The sequence below is a fragment of the Lolium rigidum genome, chromosome 1 (assembly GCF_022539505.1).
Source record: "Lolium rigidum isolate FL_2022 chromosome 1, APGP_CSIRO_Lrig_0.1, whole genome shotgun sequence".
Lineage (NCBI taxonomy): Eukaryota > Viridiplantae > Streptophyta > Magnoliopsida > Poales > Poaceae > Lolium > Lolium rigidum.
The window spans coordinates 355,231,717-355,255,066 of record NC_061508.1 but is presented as its reverse complement, the minus strand read 5'-3'; the positions used below and the strand labels follow the sequence as shown (position 1 = coordinate 355,255,066).

Genomic DNA, 23,350 nt, shown 5'->3' with positions numbered 1-23,350 from the left:
CACATCGGAGAGGAAAACAGATGTATACCTAATCTTCCCGCGAGGTACACGACGGCCCTTGCCACACCGCTCGTCGGCGCATAAGGTGGCGGCGTCCGTGGCGCTTCAAGGCCTCTTCAGGTGACACCCTCTGTTTGGCTGATTGGCTCCGTCCGCCGACGCGAGGCGACATCCCCAGCCCCGCCCCTCGCGGTACGACCTCACGGGCTCGCGGCGCATCGGCCCGTGGCCGTGGCGGCAACGGCCGTCCCGGCGAAGCCATAGAGGAGGTCGACTCAGGGGAGTACCGCACGACGGCCATGAAGGGTGAGGAGGACAGCGGGCTCCTGCAGGAGCGTTGGGGATTTTTTTTTTCGTAACTCATCTCACTCTGATCTCGCCACGTACGTGTTCTAATCTGCTTTTTTTTTCATTTCTCACAATTCCTTCTGCCTGTGGTGTGTCCTCTAGAAGAATCGGGTCAAATCAAGGAACACTGGCGTAGAAGGAGAAGCGGCTGCTAACCGGTAACCCAGTGGAGATGAAGTAAAGAGACCGGAACCAAACAATTAACTGACTCAAAGTACTGTGAAAAGAAGAGCTAACGTGTTGCAAGTTGGTTGGAGAAAAATATGCCATGAACAGTGTCCAAAACAATCTAAGCGTGTAAATCTGTTTAGCTTTTATATAGGTTATAATATGTTACATGTGCCACACTTTTGGGATATCAAAATGTTACTGAACCCGTACTTAGACCAAATATATTTGAAGATATTTTTATGAAAAATCTGAAACGAAACAAACTTTTTTTATAAAAAAATAACTGGAATATGTATAAATCATATTTGTGTGATCAAAATAATATAACCGGAATATGTGTGAACAAAACGAACTAAATTTCTTCTATATAGTCATGATTTCAATATTGTACTGGATATAGCTGTTAGCTGGGATGGATTTCACTAACAAATGAAATTGTGATCCCTATACTTGAAAATTTATACAAATCATGGTTTCAAATTTGTAGCGAAAAAACTAGGATAGATTTCACTCTAATATGGGATTATAAGCTAGCTCTGGACCTGTGCGCTGTGGTGGAGACGTGGAGTAGGCCTAATAAGAGAAGAGAGAGAGCGCATGCAAAATCGACAGAGACACATGGGCATAGGCAGCAGAAAATCACGCAATGAATTGATACACATGAATACATGGACGAGGACTAGTCAGCTGTCACCATATGATTGGCTCATGGAACTCCGGTAGGAACCGGAACCGCTAGAAATGACTTTCCCCCACACAAGTCCACTGCATGCGCTACCGAAAATGCAACGGTGAGCTGAAATCCTGTTCGTTCGGCATGAACCCACTTGAAAGAATTTTTTTTTGACAGAAAAAAAAGATCCTACTCCTGTTAGTTTCATAAATGAAATCTGTGCTTTAGTGTTCTAGACAAGCATAGACGACGCTCGAACTTTAAAAATCAATCGCAAAACCGATTTGTTCGGAATATTCTCCAATCAATTGGTTGTTGCACCATTTTCAAAGCAGGCCAGTCTGCAATCTAGCTGCAGGTTTAGGCAGTAAATGATCAGCTCAAGGGCAACTTGTAGTGTTGTATGTGGTACCATTTGGAATCTTTTTTTTATTAAAGAGTAGTTTTGTTCAAGAGCGTTGTCCTATCTAGCTTTCCTATTAAACTATTAAAGTGAAAGCTGCGTATCCTGGTATCACACATCTAAAAAATTACGAACCAAGTGCCACTCCTTAAAATACTCAACTGATTCCGGTTACAGCCGCCGCACTAACTTTCAGCTGCCGTTTTAAGTGATGTGTTGTCGTACCTATTAACGAATCAAATCGCACGTTTTTCTCCAACAAGACAACAAACTCCGCGTTTGGTAGTATCGCCCACGAGTGGGCCATGCATGTGATTTCACATTTTCATGCTCAACTGATTCCGGTTTTTGCTGCCGAGTCCAGCTAATTTTCCGACATCCCTCGTCATCCATCCTCTATGTCCACTCCTTCAAACAAGAACATGGCATATCCATCCTTTCATCGCCAACCCCTCTTCCCATCCGCGCCGCTGCCAATGGATCTGCGCTTTGGCCGGCGAAGCAGTTGCCTTGGCTCCATCTTCCATTCGTTTCTCACACGACAGATGGTGATAGAGGACTAGCTAAGCCACATGATCGGCCGTGGTCAGTTAGGGAGAGAGAGAGAAAAATACTATGATGGCGTAATTTGCCCTCGAAGGGACGTCGTGGCTGAAGCATGGCTGCGCGAGGCATGCTATCATCGACCACATCCTTCGCCTATGCATCTCCGCCTTTCGCAGCGCCAGCGGTCACCAAAGCCATCTTGCACGGTCGCTCCTTCCCTTACAGGAATTGCGACGGCTGTTGTCTACATGTCTTAGCGAGGTCAGCAGACTCTACAGTAATTGCGATGTTGGCGGTGATGCCCAGCTCCTCAAACGAGGTTATGGTTGATTGGCTCAAGGAGGCGAGGAATCGGAAGCACTGCACACCTTCTGCAGGCTCCTCCTATCTACCTCTCCGCGCCCTCCTCCTCAAGACCTTGACAAAAGTTCTGTCACAAAACAGATCCCATGCAGACATGGTTTCTTTAGGAAACCTAGGAAGTTCATCTTTGTACTGACTCCAGACTTACAACACTCTATTTGCTTGTCTATATACTAAGTACTGAAGCCTTTGTTGACATGGCTTGTGGAGGTGCTACCAAGTGGTATCGCTCCAGCGGAACGAGAACAGGTTAGTACTCCCTCTGTCCCAAAATGTAAGGCGTCTAAGGATTAGTCAAAAATCAACGTTTTTTTAAGATTGATCAAGTTTATACATAAAAATATAAACATTTACAGTACAAAATTAACATGAATAGATTCACCATAAAATATATTTTCTTATGTCCATTCGATGTTGTTGATGTAAATATATTTTTCTAAATATTTGGTCAAAGATAGTAAAGTTTGACTTTTGACCAGTCCTTAGATGCATTACATTTTGGGGCAGAGGGAGTACTAATTTAAACTATTGAATGCACAGCTTTGCGGAAAACCAAAACTGATCATGGGTGCATATGCACCTGGTATGTATAAAACATATTTCAAAAAGTAAAAAAATTTAGGAAAAAAATTTAGCATGTAGAGGGACATGTTCTATGTGTACACATAAAGTTTCACGTAAAACCAACAATTTTTGTACCATGTGTAAAAAAGACAAATAATGCCTCGAGAAATAGACTATTTTAACACCAAAAATTTGTCTTTTTAGTACAGGGCACAAAACATATCGGTTTTTGCTGAAACAACTTTGTGAACATGTAACATGTCAAGGTATACACGAGGCATTTTTGTTTTTATTTTTTTAATATTTGGAAATATGTTTAATATGCATTTCAAATAAAGGGTGCATATGCACCCGGGTGCAGAAACACCCTGTCCACAGCTTTGCCACTTTCTAAACAGGTTAGTACTTTGTTATAGCAGTTCTAATTAGTTAGTGCTTCAGAGTGTTGTGTGATGGATTAATGTTTATGGTAATTAGGACATGAGTTTGCTGCAACACCCGTGGATGGTTAGCCTACATATTAAGTTCTTCCATTAGGTGTGCGCATTACACATATTTCTGTGCTGTTATATGTAACTCACCATTAGAGTGTAGTTTCTAAATATTCTGCTCCAAAGATTGTATCGTTGCTGTTATAAGTCGGAGGATATTTTTTGCTCATTACACCCGTATTATTACTTGGCAATTCTTGCAAAAATCTACAGATGATAAAAGCTGATGATAAAACTCGGTGAATCTAGATTTATATTTTGTGTTCTATCCGTTTGATGGACCAATTTGTCTTTCTCAATGCCATTTGATGTGGCGATTTCTCTATAGCATTTGTTGTACCAATTCGAAGGCATTCGAGAGCTTTTAAATAATATATTGCATAACGTTACAGTATAGATGCAAAGACTTTATAACGTCACCAGCTCAGCGTACGAACTCAATAAATTTGAAGTACTTTACAAACACACTGTGTGAGCTTTAGAGTATAATCACGAGGACTTTATAATGTAGTTCTCCCCAATTTAGAAGGACTATACGATGGAGAATGGTCCTTTATGAAATACTTTGGAATCACCTCTAAAAAATGAGTGTTTACTTAGTAGCGCAGGGAGACAATTCATAAGTACTTTACAAGTTATGAAAATGGTCCGTTATGGAATAATTGTGAAGAAATTTTGAGAATCAAGTTTTGTACTGTAAAAATACTTTTTTTGAGAAATGTACTGTAAAAATACTTACGATGTGAAGACAACTGATGAAGCCTTATTGGGCTGCATAATATTATTATACTCCGTACGTAAATTCAACTAGTCAACGGCAAAGGTATTTCAAAATATGGAATATTTGGAGCATCGTGACTCCAGGCTTCAGTCGACGTTGTGTTGATGTAAATGCTTGAATAATCGAATAAAATAAAATAATGTTCTAATTATATGCGTATTAGTAGATACTCTCTCCATTCACGAATAAGGCCACATCATTTTCGTGTCAAATTTTGACTAATGATTTACACTAGTAGAAAAACGGCCATCAATACCGGTTGCAGAGGGCCTTTCATGGTTATGTAACCGGTACAAATGAATCGGGACAAAAGCCCCCCTCCCCTTTCGTACCGGTTCCTTACGAACCGGTATTAAAGGAGCCTCCAAGTGGGCACTCAGCAGACCGCGTGGCTGGACACCTTTGGTACCGGTTTGTAACACGAACCGGTGCCAAAGGTTGGCTACCGCGGCAGATAAAGAGTATAAATCTCTGCCGCGGCAGAGAATTCAGTGTTTAGTGTTTTAGGAGGGGTTTAGGGGTATCAGACCGTTTCATCGTACGAGGATCACGTCGATGCGCCAGAAACACGTTTGAGTTTAGGTAGTACATGAAGATCAAGGTGATGCATTTCAACTTGGTGCATATAATATAACACATCTAATTGCATAAGATCGCAAATTAAGTAGTACATGCATGAAGATCGATCTTCATGCATAGTGGTACTCTCTGAGGCATACTATCTATTACATGCAGCATAGTGGTACTCTCCGAGTCAGACTATATATTACATGTAGATCTTCATGCATAGTTGTACTCAACGAAATTAGGTATGACGTCCCGAAGGAAAAATTCCGCCAATTCCTCGCCAGTTGCTTTGAAGCGGTGCTCGATTGAGATCTTGTCCCGTTTTCTTGCCAACTGTAAAAGAATGAGATACAAATGAATACATGAGCTATGTGTGTGTGTATATATATATATATATATATATATATATATATAGAGAGAGAGAGAGAGAGAGAGAGAGAGAAAAGCTTTTCTATTTTGTGTCTCCATGGAGGTGGCAATCATCACTCTTGAGGTTGCTTTGAGATTCGTTTTGGTGCCATGTGCCACTTCCTCCAACATATGTTTCTTGTGTTTAGTTGTGGCTTTGGTTATTTCCTCTTTGGGATGGGTTAGGTCCACACCCTAACAACTTTATAGACATAGGCCTGCGCCTTAGTAGCTCTCTACCCGAGTAAAAGTGTGGTGCAACCTCGATTTTCGACCCGATCAAGTGCCATTGTTACATAAGGTGCTGCACTCTTCTTCAAAATCCCGTTTCATAGTTAGAGAGTTCCCTATGTTCCCTGCTCCCCCCGTTTTGCTTTGTGATTGTGGGGAACCGGTAGTTAGGAGATTTTCTACCGATCCCAAATATCATGGGTGCCCTTTCCTTCGCTGTCCAGTGGGGTACGTGAGAGGGAACGAGGAAGATCTGGCGGACGAGGATCCCATGGCGGAGAGGGTTAGTTCATCTCTTCTCGATCCGCATGATTTATTCTCGCAAAGCCACATCCAAGTTCATCCTTCATCCCTTCCAGGTTCTCAACTGCAACACATGGATGTTCGAGGAATCGCTCGTCCGATATGCTCGCGAGGTAGAGCGGCTGTGCATCATGCAATCCGTCACCGAGGCCCATGACCCAATCGGACATGGAGAGAGTTCGTGGTCGTGTTCCTCGTAGTTCTGGGTCCGGTCGCCTCAAACGAGGTCAGCCAAGATCCGCTGGCTTCCATCCTGTACCACAGCTGGGCGCTCCCGATGCTGCCTCTCCTTCCATTAGGTCGACTTCCCCATCTTGCCAGGATTTTTTCTTGATCCAGTTTCGGTTCGTGTTGTATTGCAGATCCAAAATTATATTCTGATGTAGATGCTTACGTTGTGTTTGTGATGTATTCTTTAGCAGAACTGGTTTGATTAGCTTTCCCCATTGGATTTTCCAACAGGTTTGGTTGATTCCATTTTATTGATCCTTGTGGCATAGATAAGTCCGCAAGACTGCTACCATCTCCATGCTGATGCTTTTTTGGTTCGAGTCAGTTGGTTGCAGAGATTGTATGCTCGTTGCTGGGCAGCTTTCCAATCCCGTTTTTTGTTGTTCATTTTAGTTTTAATTTTTTTGGTTTCTTTGTTTATTCTTGCAAGAATCCTAGCTTTATGTTCGGTGCCACCACCGCCTCCCGGCCATCTGTTCCTTCCTCCACGCCGGCCTGCATCCTTTCAGGCTGCAGCCCCAGGTCCCCATGGATTTTGCCTGCTCTACACTTGCATTTGATGCACCAAACAGAAATAAAGTGAGCACCGTTTTGGATTCAGAGTAGGCACCGATGGAATTCGAGTGGTTCTCCATTTGTCCCCAATTTGTAAATCCGATTGGTTTTTTCTTGATGCATTGCTCTGTTTCAGTTAGTATGATTCTGAACAAATGCCCTTTTCCACTTCAAACCAAGGTGAGCTGCTCATGTGTTACCTCGATGTGTTCTGATGCTGTTTTTACCCATGGCTTGTTATTCTTGCCGACCAGATGTTTTGTGGATTTGTGCTAATGGTGGTGGATGCAGATCACTTGCTCTTTTTAGATTAATGCGTGCCCACTCTCTATGCCAATGCTAATGGTCTGTAAGTTTTTTCTTGACCGTGTCACCTATGCACATATGCAGTTCATAAATATTTAGGGTTCAAACACCCTCCTCACAAACAAAAACTTAATGGTGCCCAAGGAAATGATAAACTAGAACTCTTTTGGTTAGCACCTAGCACCGTTTCCATTTTTTGCACGCACTCTTCCCTAGCATATGTGGCTTTTTTTATATATATCATACCCCATTCTGATAGCATATGTTAGCATATTTCATTCTTGATTGATTTTCTTGTAAATGCGGGGCACCATTTCTTTTCTGCCTGTTCTTGATTGATCTGCAAATAAGCTGAGCACCTTTTGTGATACATAGTAGTCACCGAAATTTGCTACTCTGAAATGTGTTGGGCATTCAGCTGGCCAAGACGTGTTTGTTTTAATCCTTCTGAATTAAATCGCTCTTTGGAATAATTATATGCCATTTTTATGCTCCTGGAACGAGTCGTCCTCCATTGGCACCCCGCCACAACATGTTATCTCCTCAATTTGAATGTGATTGGTCAGGTGTGAAGACCAGATCGCATCCATCAGGAGTTGGGGAATTGCTGCCTTTGTCTCGTTGATTGTTCAATGATGATTTTGACAAGGTACACTTTCTTATGTGAAGTGGCACCATTTCTGATTTTGAATAGGCACCGATAAAATCCCAATGGGCACCGTTTGTGATTTTCACTGCAACTGGTGGAATCAGTAGGCATTTAGTATTTCCATTGTAATTGATTTGGCTGGTTCCAGTTGCGTTTCTCTGATTACAAATATCTGATAAGGATGGTAAATTACATCTGAACCACGTACTGCTGTATTTCTCATTGCTGCTAGTCTACGTCAATTGGATAAGTGTTTTGGTACATACAAACCACACAACCATGTACCACAGAGTGCACCCGATGGATAAATCTTGCCCATCTATAAATTAGAGAATGATTCAGTGTACTTGTCTCCGGTACGGAGCTTTTGTGCCCCTGAGGTATTTGTATTTTTCGCCTGACATGTAATATCCGTGTGTTCCTTCTTGCAAAAAACCATGCACTCTAATTATAGGAAAATGGCTATATGGAAAGCGGGAAATTTTCTGGTGAGAACAATTGTGATCTTTCCTTCTCTAATCTATTTTTGAGACACCGGATGGGAATGTACGAAGCACCATTTCATGATCTTTGTAGGCTCGGAATGAATTCGAATGGGCTCCTTTATCTATTTGTTCCAGTTTGTTCAATGTTTGGAAATATGCATGTATAAGAAGATGGTTTCCTTCCTGGCTGCCACTGCGTCCGTAGCTCGCATCCCCAGGTATGGCTTCCCCGGTACGGTCAAACAGACCAACAGAATGTAAGTTTTTTCTCAGTTTACTCTTCACTTTGAAGAGGGCACCCATTAGATATGCGCCAAGCACCGTTCGTGCCAATGAACAGGCTCCTTTTGTTTGGGTGGTTGGTTCTTTTTATAAATTGTATGCAAATACCTAAGTCCTTCTGTTTCCCAGATTTTGATACGGAGAAAAAACAAAATTGGTTATTCTAATGTTACTTGTTAACAACACCGTTTCTTAATTTGATATTTTTAATTTGATCTGGTACCTCTGTCAATTTAGGTCATTTAATCTGAATATAAATCAATGTTACTAGTACCACTACTAACCATGTCGAGAGTATATGCTTATTACTGCTTGTATGATCATTCTGTCTGAGGCCAAGTCCTAATTTAGTAGGGAGAAAATATGTTCTTTTATGGGTTGGCACACATGATGAAGGGAGTCATATTTGTCCTACTGCTCAAGAAGCTCCACTTTGTCCTGATTTTTATCCACTTGCATGAGCATAATGACTGGGAAAATGGTATCATTTGGGGCAATTCACTGGCAAATGAAAGCCAGGCTTCTTTTGAAGGACAAGCTTTGTCTCATTACAGTAGGAATGTGCCCCCTGACCTGACCTGACTTTGACTCATTGCCAATGCCATCTACAGGGCAACGTGACCATCGCTGCCAAGTCTGGAGTCAAGGTGAAGATCCGGAGCTATGCTTGTGAACAAGGTACCCTTGGCACCGCGAGTCATCAGTCTGAAACTTTTCCTGCTGTGTTATGCTGTGACACATGTCCTTGTCTTCTCTCCAGGACATCAATGGTGAAATCCATATTCATGTACCGCTGTTGAGGATGCCTGCCGATTTTCCAATTTAGGCCTCCAGCTGCTGCAGCTTATGATCTCGCTTATATTGCTTAGGCCTCGAGCTGCTGCCGCTTATGATCTCCCTTATATTGCTTAGGCCTCCACATATCTGGATTGCGGCTCTATTCCGTTAATCAGATGTGTTGTATATTCGCCCAACATCTGGCTGTAATAATGCCTGACTAAAAACTGCTTAGTTAATTTTTGTTCTTTTTTGGTAGGAGTTTTCACCCCAGTTCTATGCTTGTACCAGTCTTGGAACATTTTCAATACCACACGGTTTGTTTTTTCATTGGTCATTGGGAACATAGGTTTATAAACCATATATTTAAGATCGTGCCAAAATACAATAATATCAATATCACATTGTAACCTTTTTCATTTTTTGGTAGAAATTTATTGATACACTAGCCCTACCCATTGGCTCCTATGAATACCGTGTTCAGAACCATTTATCTAGAATAGCACGCACCATTGGTTGAGACTTGTGGCCCCTTTTAAATATTGACTTGTGTTTTTTTCCACCTCAGTTTGTGTTCATACCCAAAAGAATAATATAAAAACTGTTATAGCTCACGCCAAAATATCAATATTATAAGTATCATATTGTTACCTTTTCTTATTGTCCCAGATACTTGTTCCTACACTTGCCCTACCCATTGGCTCTTTTCAAAACCGCGGTTAGAACCATTCATGTAGAATAGCACGCACCTTTTGTTGAAACTTGCAGCTCCCTTTCAAACAACATCTTCTATACTTTTAAGCAGGTATATATATGGGGCCATAGGTTCTAATTTTTATACATAACCTCGGTGGGCCAAGTAGTTCGTGTCGGTGAGGCTATATGATAGAGTGTAGTTTTTAAAAATGTGTTCCAAGGTAGGGTAAACGACCCCCTTTCTAAACAAGTTTTTTTCCACCTTATCTAAATCAGTCAAATAAATTTCCTAGACAGCTATTGTACCTATATTGTGTCAATTTCAAGCCTCATATTAATTGAATTACTACTCATATTATTTTATTTTGAATAAACATGGTTTAACAGAAAACCATTATAAAAATTTCAAAACATGAAAATAAAATACTAAGTTCGGATCCTTCATAGCCTTCACGATGTTCAACATCTTCACCAACTTTGAATGCATCTTCCCCACCATAGGCCAGATGCACACCCGACCCTACAACCTCGACAACGAGGAGTGAACCGGCGAGTGAACTAGAAGATGGTGGTGAAGCGGCCAAAGTGAAAGAAATGGGTACCCGAAGATGTTGGTGAAGCGAGCCCAAGTGGAAGATGGTGCAAAAAGCTTGTCATGTTTTAGTTTTATTGTGTCTATTTTTTTGTTTCCCGTGTTTATCTATGCCACGTCGTGTCCGTGGACTTATGTAAGGGTGCTACTCGTTTTCATTTTATTCATATATGTCATTATGTATGTGCAAAAAGCTCAAATTCTTGTTTTTTTTGCGCAAAAAAGTTTGTGTAAATAAGAAATTTTGCCGCAAAATACAACGTGCATAGCCAACTTGCCCCAAAATTTTGAAATCTCAATTGTGCATAAAAATGCTCAAAACAATCTCTAATTTAATTCTAGGGAGATTAAAAAAGTGGATAAGCAAAGAGAAAAGGCCACGTGTAAATAACCAGCTCTATTTTTTTTTACCAAATCCAGTTGAAAGAAACTTATCATAGTAATCCTCCTAAACATAAATATATTTGAAAGCAATATATGGCGCGAGACCAAATTGGAAATACAGGGGAACGAGTGCAGATGATTTTTCCACATAAACGGCTCTACAACTTTGTATACAATGAAGTCAAACTCAAGGCAGGTACCATACTGGATATCTGGGTGAGGATAATGACCACAACATGTTTTCACGATGTGTAGATAAATGAGGGTTTATGAGAAAAACAAAGACCTGTTTTTTTCTAAAGAAATATGGAAATCACCGGGTTAAGAGCAGCCTTAGCTGTTCACACCTGTCTAGATTTGTATTGTAGCATGAAGCAGTTATCTGGTTGAGGCAAGTAAACGACACACTTTTTCTGTGGAAACCGATGGATGTCGGTTTGCATGATACGTAGTGTGATGCCTATTAACAATAGAGACAATCTTTAGGTGTCACGTGTTCTGGCGACAAAAATTCTACAGCTGTACCGCTGTTGCCTCATCGATAAGCCAGGGTCCTAACCCAGAGCTCATACATCGTCGCAAAAACACTCGACCTGTATTCTCGATTAGCTCATGAAGCCATGGCCGCGGGTGAGAACCACAACCAGAGCGCTTGGCAGCCGGAGCTTCTTTACGTAGATTCAGAGGGGAGACGGATGATGTCTAGGCGGAACAAGAAGAGGAGCATGGTGCCGGCCGTTCGGGACGGACGAACGGATCAAAAACGGTGGCGAGAGAATGAAAACTGCAAGATAACTAAACTCCATCGACGATCTGGCTTGATATGAACAAATGAGCTAAAGCTACCGTCTTCCTGAAGTTGGTGACTGCGTGGTGTCGACAACCTTGCTCCGGACGATGGCGCGCCTACCGGCACCGACGCCGGTGACCCACGCTGTCAGCCATGTTCATCAGAAAGTCGCGGGCGGGGCTGTGGCCATTTGCCCCTAAGCACAGGCCCACGTACGCCATGGCCAACGGAAAATCCTTCAAAGCTCTCAATGGGAACGGATGGCGAGACCTGCAGGCTGCAGCAAAGGCATCTCATTTTATTGAAAACGAGGCACTAAACGAGGAATTCCCGTTACGGTTATGAGAGAGAAGAAGAGGTCCGACACGGGGATGGAACCTAACCTAACTTAGCTCGAACCCATCACGTGATTCGAAAAAGGTGGTCACATGTCTCGAAAGAGGTGGTCACATGTCTCGAAAGAGGTGAAAAGCTGAATCCTATAGGCTAGAATAGGCCAGGCTAGGTTGCCCAAAATAATACCCGTGTAAGAGGAAAGATGCCGGTCCCCCTTACTATTTTGGATTATGGGTGTGTAGAAACCAAACAAAGTAGATCCTTTTAGGTAAAAAAGTGCGGATCTCAATGCGAATGAGTGGTTCCGATTTCACCATCCACTACTTACAAACATAGCAAATCCACTCTCTCTCTCTATATATATATATATATATATATATATATATATATATATATATATATATATATACTACAGCACTATTCTGCAACCGGTTGCAGAATAATATTCTGAGCACCGACTTGTACTTCCCTGGACACAAGGTTGTACTTCCCGGATAACAGGGTTCAACTTTCTGTCGAACTTACCTGAACTTCCCGTTTTCTTCAGAGCTACTGATTATACTTCGAGTTTATAAACCATTTGTCGGAACTATGCAAATGATATACCGTTGGATAGAAAATGAAAAACCGCAACTTTTTCATGTTCACACTTTTCACAGATTTTGCACGGTTTAAATTTAATTTTGAAAATACGAAAACGCTTCTATATGGCCAGAAAACGAACTTTTAGTTCTGTTTTTGAATCGCTTTTCGTAACTGTGCAAATGATATACCGTTGAAAAGATAATGAAATTGCGCAACTTTTTCATGTTTTATGTTTTTTCAAAATCCTCACGGGTTTTGAACAATTTTGAAAATACCGAAATTCGGACGTACTCAAAAAACGAGCGGACAGTAATTTGGATGATTTGTTTCAACCGTATATCGGAATGATGCAAATGATATGCCGTTGGAAAGCTATGGACTAGGCGCAACTTTCTTATTCCAATTGTTTTCTCTAATTCCATACAGTTTAATAGAATAACACGAATTACTCTCCACCTTTTTTATGTGACGGGCACCGAATGATTTTCCCCGCGATTTCCATGCGGTATATTTAAACAATGCAAATGATATACGGTTGGAAAGGTCTCAAGATGGCGCATCTTTTTCGTATCTACCATTTTTGCCAACTCCAAACGATTGGAAAGTAATTTTAGAAGTTTTGAAATCATGTTTCCGCTATATTTTGTGGGATAACAATTTGAATTTAATAGATTAGATCCATTTATTTTTTATAAAATGTTGTAGGTAGTGAAATTAGACATATACTCTATCATATAAAGCTTTTGGTGACAATGATTGAAGTGTTTGGTGATCAAATTGATGAGATTTGCACAATACATTTCCGCCCCGTAAAAACAGAGCATTAAACTTCCCTCGACACGAACTTGCACTTCTAGGGAAATGTGGTTGTACTTCTGTTATCACCAGATTTTGGCCAAGTCAGGAGGTGGGCCGCGATCAGAATGGGCTTGGAAGATTACACGTGGAAGATCTCTGAAGCGGCCTTGCACGAAGGAGTTGGGCTTGTGTGCCCGTGTATCTTTAATTATAGTAGATTGTATCTAGATTGAAAGTTAGAGTTTTTCTCGTGCACGGTTTGGTGCACGCCCACATTAGAAAGTCCCCTGGACTATAAATATGTATCTAGGGTTTATGGAATAAACAACAACCAACGTTCAACCACAAACAAATCTCGGCGCATCGCCAACCCCTTCGTCTCAAGGGTTTCTACCGGTAAGCATCATGCTGCCTAGATCGCATCTCGCGATCTAGGCAGCACAAGCCTGCCCACGTTGTTCATGCGTTGCTCGTACTGAAGCCTTTTTGATGGCGAGCAACGTAGTTATCTTAGACATGTTAGGGTTAGCACTGTTCTTCATATTACATGCTTTCGTAGTGCAACCCTTGCATGTCTAGCCGCCCTTACACCTATCTTAGGTGTAGGGGCGGCACCCGCTTGATCATAGTTTAGTAGATCTGATCCGTTACGATTGCTCCTTGTTCTACAAGGATTAGTTTAATATCCGCAATAGTTAGGCCTTACAAAGGGGGAGGATCCAGCGGCACGTAGGGTGTCGTTCGTTGGCCCTAAGCAGGATGTTCCGAGGATCAACCTCGTGTTGGTTTTTAGGCCTTGTTTAGGATCGGCTTACGATCACCGTGCGTGGCCGCGAGGCCCAACTCTGGAGTAGGACGATCCGATTATGCGGTGAAAACCCTAGATCGTCGTAGATCTCATTAGCTTTACCTTAATCAAGCAGGACCACCATATATTCGGACACCTCGTCCGAATCATGGGTGGATCGGCTCTTTGAGCCGATTCACGGGATAACCCGAGAGCCGATCGAGGCTCGTATTTAACGTTTACGTGTGTGCCCTGCAGAAACTAAGCGAGGCATCATCCACACCTTCCCGACCAGGTATAGGTCAGGTGGCACGCCCTTGTGATAAACATCGGCGCGTGCGACCGGGGAGGCTTTGCGGGCCGTCGCTCCGAGGGACCGGGGCCAGCCGCAGCCCTAGTTGTTCCCGGCTCTACCGTGTTGACCATCTCTCGCCCGCCGGGGGTTTCGACGTCAACACATTCGCGGCACGCCCGGTGGGACAACCTTCAACATCCACCACATCGCCGTCTGCATCCGAGATGGCGGAAAGCACTCCGGTCAAGTACGAGGACCTGCCTGATGAGCTCAAGAAGAAGCATGACGAAATCAAGGCGACCCTCGAAGCCGAACTCATCGGATCCTTCCACCGAACCTGCTCCCATGGCGTCAGGTGGAAGGGTTTCACACCTGAAGGCGCACTCGATGGAGTGGACCTGTCCACCCCGTCAGAAGAACGCACCAGGTCGCTGAAGTACGAGGATCTGCCCGAGGAGCTCAAAAGGAAACATGACGAGATCAAGGCAACCCTCGAAGCCGAACTCATCGGCTCCTCTGAGAAGACCCGGCCGCACGTTATCAAGCTCGATAGAGACTCAAGTCCGTCGCCCGGCGTCAACATGGTGGATCTCAGCCACTCCATAGGCCAGCCAAAGTCCTCCTTTGGTGTCAACATGGCAGGGCTTGCAAGCCGCCACGGCAAAGATGAAGCAGAAAGCAGCCACTCCCGTGACAACAATGAAGAGGAGGCCGATCCATGCGACCGGCCCCAAGATGATGACGAGCGTGCACTCGACAGGGAGGGAATAAGACGCGTGCGTTATCAGCGTCCACTCTCCGAGCACCTCCTCCACAAATATGAGCAGCAGCACGACCGACGTCGGCACTACGGCATAGATGATGAAAGGAATTGTCGGTCTGATGCAGAGGTCAGGAGGTACCGTCAGCATGATAGAAGCGACGACGGGTACAATCGCCGCGCGGAAGGAAGGTCAAGGGGGCAGGATAACATGGATAGGCATTGGGACTGTCCTTTCTTCAAACATTGCTGGGACTCAGGAATGAGCCGATTGCCAACAATCGAGAACTGCCCAGAATGCAAGCAAAGGAAGAAAGATGCCGCTAACGTGTCCGTGTTCAAGCGTCTAGGGCCTCTCCCGCCTCGGAACAAGCACGCTGAGTCCGTTCGGGTGGAAGACCTCGAGGAACTAGAGGACGATGATGAAGAAGATAAATATCATCGGCCCAGGTGGTGCCCTGATGGGCTCAGCCGTTCCCAAAAGCGAAGGGTTCAGCGTCTGCGTGGGTTGGAAGAAGCTGAAAGATTGTACCTGCACACGCTAAGGAAGGCACGGCCTGATCTGGCCGCCAAAATTCGGCGAACCCTGGACGAAGAAGGTCGGCCACAAAGAAAAGAGTGGCGCCCCAGCGGAGGAAAGCCGATGATGATACATCGGCTGGCACAAACATGGTCTTCATTCTTCCAACGGAGTTTAGCGCTCCAAGATTATATGAAGCACCCGTGGCGCAATTAGATCTGCGGCCCACGGCCGGTCATCTTTGAGAAGCCAAAGGAAAGAAGTTACGAGCATCCGAAGGCCCCGTACTTGCGAGGCTACATCAATGGGCAGCTCTGTCAACAAGATGTTGGTAGACACCGGAGCGGCGATCAACATTATGCCATACTCCATGCTACGTCGGTTGGGACGCTCCGGTTCGGATCCGATCAAGACCAACGTAACACCGAGCGATTTCAACGGCCAAGCATCCGACGCACAAGGTGTTCCGAATGTGGATCCGACCGTAGGAAGAAAAAGCTGTCCCTACGACGTTCTTTATCGTCGACGAGCAAGAGTACCTACGCTGTCCTACTAGGGAGAGATTGGATCCACGCCAACCGTTGCATTCCATCCACGATGCACCAATGCCCGATACGATGGGATGGAGATGAAGTAGAAGTCGTCCGTGCAGATGATTCAGTCGAGGTTTCAACAGCCGGCATGGACATTTGGGAGACATCAGGCCAAGAGCCACTCTCAGGCATCAATTTGGACGACTGCGAGCGCATCGACGTGACAAAGAACGGGGTCAGACTGGTCTTATCCACAGGCCTGACTGTGTGACAAAACAAACGTCGATAAACAAAACGTGGCGAGGCTGATCCTTGTGATCGGCCCCAAAAAATTTATGAAGGGACATCACAAAACCTTCACCAAGCAAGCAAACTTGGAGGCCGATTCCAGCAATCGGCCAAAATTATCCTCACCATCCATTTTGCCTGGGTTCAACACATGATCCAACAGAGCCGATACCATCAATTCTCTTGACAGAATCGGCTCGGGGGGCACATAGAAGGATAAAACACGAGGATATGCAGTCTCATCTTTTGATGATGGGTATTGGAGTATGGGGGCCGATACATAAATCGGCCGAAAAATTCAAAAAATTTCGAGCATAGCCGATGTGCAGACATCGACTTAAGAATCAATGGAGCAGGGGGTGGATCTTCCCTTCAAGGACCCCTAGTGCCCATTCGCAAGTCCCCAAGATCGGCGGCGTTAGCAGCAAGGGACGTGACATCTTCTAAGACCCTGACTAAACGGCAAGGGCAGCATAAACGTACAAGTCAGGGTAGGGGTGAGCCTAACGAAGGGAGCATATCTCTTCCAAGACCAGGAGAACCGCCGGTGACGAAGCCATCGGCTGTCACGTGTGGACTCAGTAAACTGTCACTTCCAGGGGATGTTGCGCCCAGGGTTGGAGGGCGTCAGAAATGCGGGGACATCTTCACCGGAAGATTGCGGCAGCCTGCCAACGATAATGAGCCGATCTGATCAGCAAGGCGCAAGGGTTGGGCTGAAGAAGCTCGGGGGAGGGCGATTCGCCCTGAAATTGCATTACGAGTTGGAAACCGAGGATGATCGACGTGGTCGGCTCACTGCTATTCTCGCCCCGATTGAGGCTCGGGGGGCAGCTCACCTTGAAGGTTCTCTGTTCTGGGGAGCCGATTTCGTTGGAATCGGCTAACTCTGCATCACAACTCTGCATCAGTTTCAGTATGCAAGACGATCCAGCGACAAGCCCAGAACTATGTTGAGGGCACCTACTCAGCGCCAGAATACCAGCCTGCTGGATCGGCTGTATAAACTGTCAACGAATGAAAGGTGATCAATTTATTGGCCACGCACGATAGCACTCTCGGACATGGTTGAGCCCAGGCCTGTTTGCCTGAATTACGGGTCCTCATCATTATTTCCACCCCGGCCGAGGCTCGGGGGGCAACTTGCTACGAGAGGTCCTTTGCTATAGGAAAGCCGATTTTGCTAAAATCGGTTGGCTTTGCATCTCAGTTTGATGTTGAGCAATGGTTGCTGAAAGAGAACAGAACAGGATTATAAAACGTCACTGCAGAAGTGATGCCTGTCCTGCAGAAGTGGCAGCTTCGGCGTTTAAATTGATCCAGCAACAGTCCTAGAGCTCTTCTGAAGGCAAAGAGGATTTGGAAGGAAAGGATACGGCAGAAGAGTGTCTGAAAGGCCTAGGGTTTACACGATTATGGCTTGGCCTTGTTTGACCAGGAGTTTGGGCCCGGATGGATCTATCTCGAAATTTATCGTGAGAGACCGATGCGATGCTATCGGCTTATTGGGCATTGACCGATCCGGCAATCGGCGAGAACTAGTACGAAAGACAATCAGCTAAATTATCATAAAGGGAATCGGCAAAATCAAATTGGGGAATTTCTTCATTGATAAACCAGATTTCTTACATAGAAGAGCTGATTGCTCTCAAAAGAAGATGCTAGGGGATACATTGCCCCGTCTGCTACTCGCTGGCCCTATGCTAAGATCCTATCTAGGGGCCGCTGCTGCCCTCGTCGTCGTCGTCGCCGTCATCGCCACCGTCGGCGCTGCTCCCTACCGGCTCGTCATCGCCGCTCCGCCGGCCGCCGACAGGACCCTCGTTGTCTTCGTCCTCTTCGTCGGCGTCGTCGTTGCTTGTCAACGTCGCCGAGGTTCCCGAGCCGAAGGTGGCGGCGTTTGGCCGGCGGCTCGTCGGAGGAGCCGTCTTCGTCCTCCTCCTCCTCCTCCTCCTTCGCCTCCTCGGAGGAGGTGAAGTCGTCCCAGGAGAAGCGATCGTCATCGCTCTCCTCCTCCGATTCCCCGTCGGCGAGGAAGCGGAGGTCGCTTCCCCACGGGTCAAGGATTTATCGTCCTCGGACCAGATGGAGGAGGCGTGGTCTTCCGGGTCCCATTCTTCTGGTGCGCGAATGTCCGGCGGCGTCTCACGGGAGGAGGAGGACCCGAGGGAGAGTTCCGAGGAGGTGGAGGAAGAGGAAGACATGGTGCGCAGAAGGGTTTTTGGGAGTACTAATGTGGGGAGGACGAAGAGGAGAACTGTTCGATGCTGTTAAATAAAGGGGATGGAGATTTAATTTGCGAACAGTTGTCGAGGGCGTGGTGCCAAAACTGTCAAAACGTGCAGAGAAGTTGGGAAGGCAAGTCGTCATGATGAAACATACTGCGACGGTTCTGCTCTGCCACGACATGACCCTTCGAAGGAAAAACAGAGTGGTTTTGAAATTATCATTTCCAAAACCAGGGGGGCATGTGTTATCACCAGATTTTGGCCAAGTCAGGAGGTGGGCTGCGATCAGAATGGGCTTGGAAGATTACACGTGGAAGATCTCTGAAGCGGCCTTGCACGAAGGAGTTGGGCTTGTGTGCCCGTGTATCTTTAATTATAGTAGATTGTATCTAGATTGAAAGTTAGAGTTTGTCTCGTGCACGGTTTGGTGCACGCCCACATTAGAAAGTCCCCTGGACTATAAATATGTATCTAGGGTTTATGGAATAAACAACAACCAACGTTCAACCACAAACAAATCTCGGCGCATCGCCAACCCCTTCGTCTCAAGGGTTTCTACCGGTAAGCATCATGCTGCCTAGATCGCATCTCGCGATCTAGGCAGCCAAGCCTGCCCACGTTGTTCATGCGTTGCTCGTACTGAAGCCTTTTTGATGGCGAGCAACGTAGTTATCTTAGACATGTTAGGGTTAGCACTGTTCTTCATATTACATGCTTTCGTAGTGCAACCCTTGCATGTCTAGCCGCCCTTACACCTATCTTAGGTGTAGGGGCGGCACCCCGCTTGATCATAGTTTAGTAGATCTGATCCGTTACGATTGCTCCTTGTTCTACAAGGATTAGTTTAATATCTCGCAATAGTTAGGCCTTACAAAGGGGGAGGATCCAGCGGCACGTAGGGTGTCGTTCGTTGGCCCTAAGCGAGGATGTTCCGAGGATCAACCTCGTGTTGGTTTTTAGGCCTTGTTTAGGATCGGCTTACGATCACCGTGCGTGGCCGCGAGGCCCAACCCTGGAGTAGGACGATCCGATTATGCGGTGAAAACCCTAGATCGTCGTAGATCTCATTAGCTTTACCTTAATCAAGCGGGACCACCATATATTCGGACACCTCGTCCGAATCATGGGTGGATCGGCTCTTTGAGCCGATTCACGGGATAACCCGAGAGCCGATCGAGGCTCGTATTTAACGTTTACGTGTGTGCCCTGCAGAAACTAAGCGAGGCATCATCCACACCTTCCTGACCAGGTATAGGTCAGGTGGCACGCCCTTGTGATAAACATCGGCGCGTGCGACCAGGAGGCTTTGCGGGCCGTCGCTCTGAGGGACTGGGGCCAGCCGCAGCCCTAGTTGTTCCCGGCTCTACCGTGTTGACCATCTCTGCCCGCCAGGGGGTTTCTGACGTCAACAGCTTCTCGGCGCTGTTTCACGAAAGTGTTCAGTAAAATGACTATAAGTTTCTCATACGGTGTCCGTTTGAGGTCCACAACCACACAAAATGCTCAGCACACGCACGCGAATCTGAACTTCCCGCGACATGTCCTTGTACGTTTTGGCCTTCGTGGTTGTACTTCCTGGAAATGTTTTGATACTAGTGTGTTTTACAAAAACTAGCATGTGTGCTTCAAAATGATAATTTTAGATTGTCCCTATATTCTATTTTAAGAGATTCTGCACTTCCCGGATCTTAATATTTGAACTTCACAATGTTTGCTATGTGAACTTATGTGGGGGTATTTTCTTCATTTAATTACCGCTTGTACTTACTGTTGACTTCATGGATTATTTTGTTTTTTCTACATTTGGACTTTGTCAGGTTTCTTATACTTCCTATATTAAGTGGGTGTATTGATCGTGTTGAATGGTTGTACTTCTCATTGTCAAGTATATGAAATTCTTTACGGGTGATGGGATTATTATTGTTTTTTACTATGTGAACTTAGGTGGGAGTATTTTTTTTGAACACTTTTAATTCATGTAATTACCGCATGTACTTCATGTTGTCTCCGCATGTACTTCTCGGAATCACTGCAAGTACTTCCTCGCAGATGACGGGATTATTTTGTTTTTTCTACATTTGGTGTTTGTCGGTTTATTGTACTTTTCTATATTAAGTGGGTGTACTGCTCGTGACGAATGGTTGTGCTTCTCGTTTTCAAGTATATGAACTTCCTCGCGGGTGATGGGATTATTTTTGTTTTTTGTACATTTGGATTTTGTCGGTTTTCTTGTACTTCCTATATTAAGCGGGTGTACTGCTCGTGTTGAATGGTTGCACTTCTCCGCATCAACTATTTGAACTTCCTCACGGATGATGGAATTTTTTTATGTTTTTCCTAGATTTGGATTTTGTTGGTTTTCTTTTACTTCCTAGAATAACTGCTTGTACTGCTCATGTTAAATGTTTGTACTTATATGTGTCTAGCATTTGAACTTCCTCGCGGATGACCGGATTATATTTTTTTGTACATTTGGATTTTCTCGGTTTTCTTGTACTTTATATATTAAGCATGTGTACTGCTCGTGCCGAATACTTGTACTTCTCAGCGTCAAGTAGTTGAGCTTCCTCGTGGATAACAAGATTATTTTGTTTTTTTTTCTACATTGGTTTTCTAGTACTTCCAATATGAAGTAGGTGCACTGCTCGCGCCAAATAGTTGTACTTCTCAACCACAAGTATTTGACCTTCACTCCGGATGACAAGATTTTTTTTTTCTCCATTGGTTTTCTTGTACTTCCTATATTAAGTGGGTGTACTGCTCCTACCGAATTATTATACTTTTCAGCGTCCATATGGTAAAATTATGAATTAAAAGTTAAACCATTCCGCGAACAAGGTAAATTTAAACAAAAAATAATATGCTTCATTTCGTAGGAGAAAACGTTGCTTGTTTAGTCACCCCTTGTTTTTCTTAGGATCTCTAATTATACTTTTCGAAAGAAATAAAATTGGATGATTTTTATTATTAGTTTTCACTACAAGGCGAACCATCTACTTCCCAAAACCAATCAATTTTGATTTCCAATGTACATCCTAATATAGATACTTGTACATCCTAATAAAGATACTTGTACTGCCCATTTTAGGCGGCATGCACCGCCCGACCATGATAATTTTTTTGCCAGTACACTACTCAAAGAAAATTTAGTTCTAAAAACAAATATTGTATTAGTATTGACCGTAGCTGTCACAGACGTCTGGGATTCAGTGGAGCCGCACACAGGAGAAATTGAGGCTCTCTACATCTAGAAACAGTAACCAAGAGAGGAAAAGCATGTTTCAGAAAACAACAAATAAACATTGTACTGCCGTGTTGTTCTTTGCGGGGAGAAACAGAGAAACCGGGATCCTCTGAAGGAGCAAAAGAAAATAACGCATCGGCCTCTACGCAGTTGGGCTCTCGAGTCCCAACCCCCGATGCAGGCAGAGCCTGACCTGCTGCAGACAACGGCGACAGCAGGCGGGTCGTTGCCAGGAGAAAATGGGGGCGACGGGGTGGAGCTGTGGGCGGCCGGCGCGCGGGTACTCAGGGCGGCCCGAGCCCCTTTCTCTCGCCGGATTTGTAGGAGTGGGAGAGGGCGCAGTCTTGGGCTACTGCCGTCGCCGGAAAGAGAGGCAGCGGCCGCCTCCTCCTCCTTGTGTTCCGCGGTGGGAAGAGGCCGGCGGCGCGGGTAGCAGGCCGGCAACGCGTGTAGGGGCGGCGGCGCGTGTAGGGGCGGTGGCGCGTGTAGAGGCGCGTGGGAAGAGGCCGGCGGCGCAGGTAGCAGGCCGGCAACGCTTGTAGGGGCGGCGGCGTGTGGGAAGAGGCCGGCGGCGCGCAGGTAGCAGGCCGGTAGCGCGTGTAGGGGTGGCGGCGTGCGGCCGGCCGCGATGGGATTCTCGGGAACGATTGGATGGGGATGCGTTCGTGCGGGTGGGTTCAAGTTGGGCTTCCTTTTTCTCGATCTGGTCCGTCCGCCCCTATACGGTAGGTAGTGCTCAGAATAATATTCTGAGCACCGGTTGCAAAATAGTGCAACCCTATATATTTATATATATAATATACTACCATACAGAAGTATATCCGATACTTTATCATTTTGAGTATGTTCCTACACTATATCTAAGATACTCCAAACCAAGTTTGGTGAAAAAAATGCAAGTGGACTCATAGTTTGCACTACATATCCGAAATACATGCATATGTACACGTAAAAAATGAGTGTACGTAAAAAAGTCTACATACTACCTACAAAGTACTATATATACTACCCAAATAGTCTTATATACTTCATAGTACATGCACATACTCTCTGCTATGATAGATATGTAGGGATTCATTGCATAGAAAACAAAAAAATTCCTAGCGCGAGAACGCAATCCAAGCCAAGATGCAATCTAGAAGACGGGAGCAACAAGGGGATGAACGAGACTCACCCTTGAAGATTTCCAAAGCCTACAAGATGAGGCTCTTGTTGCTGCGGTAGACGATCACTTGTCGGTTTCAAAAGCGCGTAGAAGATCTTGACGGTGCCACAATCGGGTAGCACCTTTGTACTCGGTCACACGTTCGGTGTTGATGAAGACGACGTCCTTCTCCCCGTTCCAGCGGGCAGCGGAAGTAGTAGCTCCTCCTTGAATCC

The 23,350-nt window shown here is 45.0% G+C and overlaps 1 long non-coding RNA gene across 1 annotated transcript; it reads left to right on the top strand.

Annotated features, from left to right (window-relative positions):
- Positions 1 to 7,952: 7,952 nt before the first annotated feature.
- Positions 7,953 to 9,471, top strand: LOC124684658. The gene is made up of 2 exons (XR_006997097.1): positions 7,953 to 9,035; positions 9,118 to 9,471. It is a non-coding gene; the product is annotated as an uncharacterized LOC124684658 (long non-coding RNA).
- Positions 9,472 to 23,350: the final 13,879 nt, after the last annotated feature.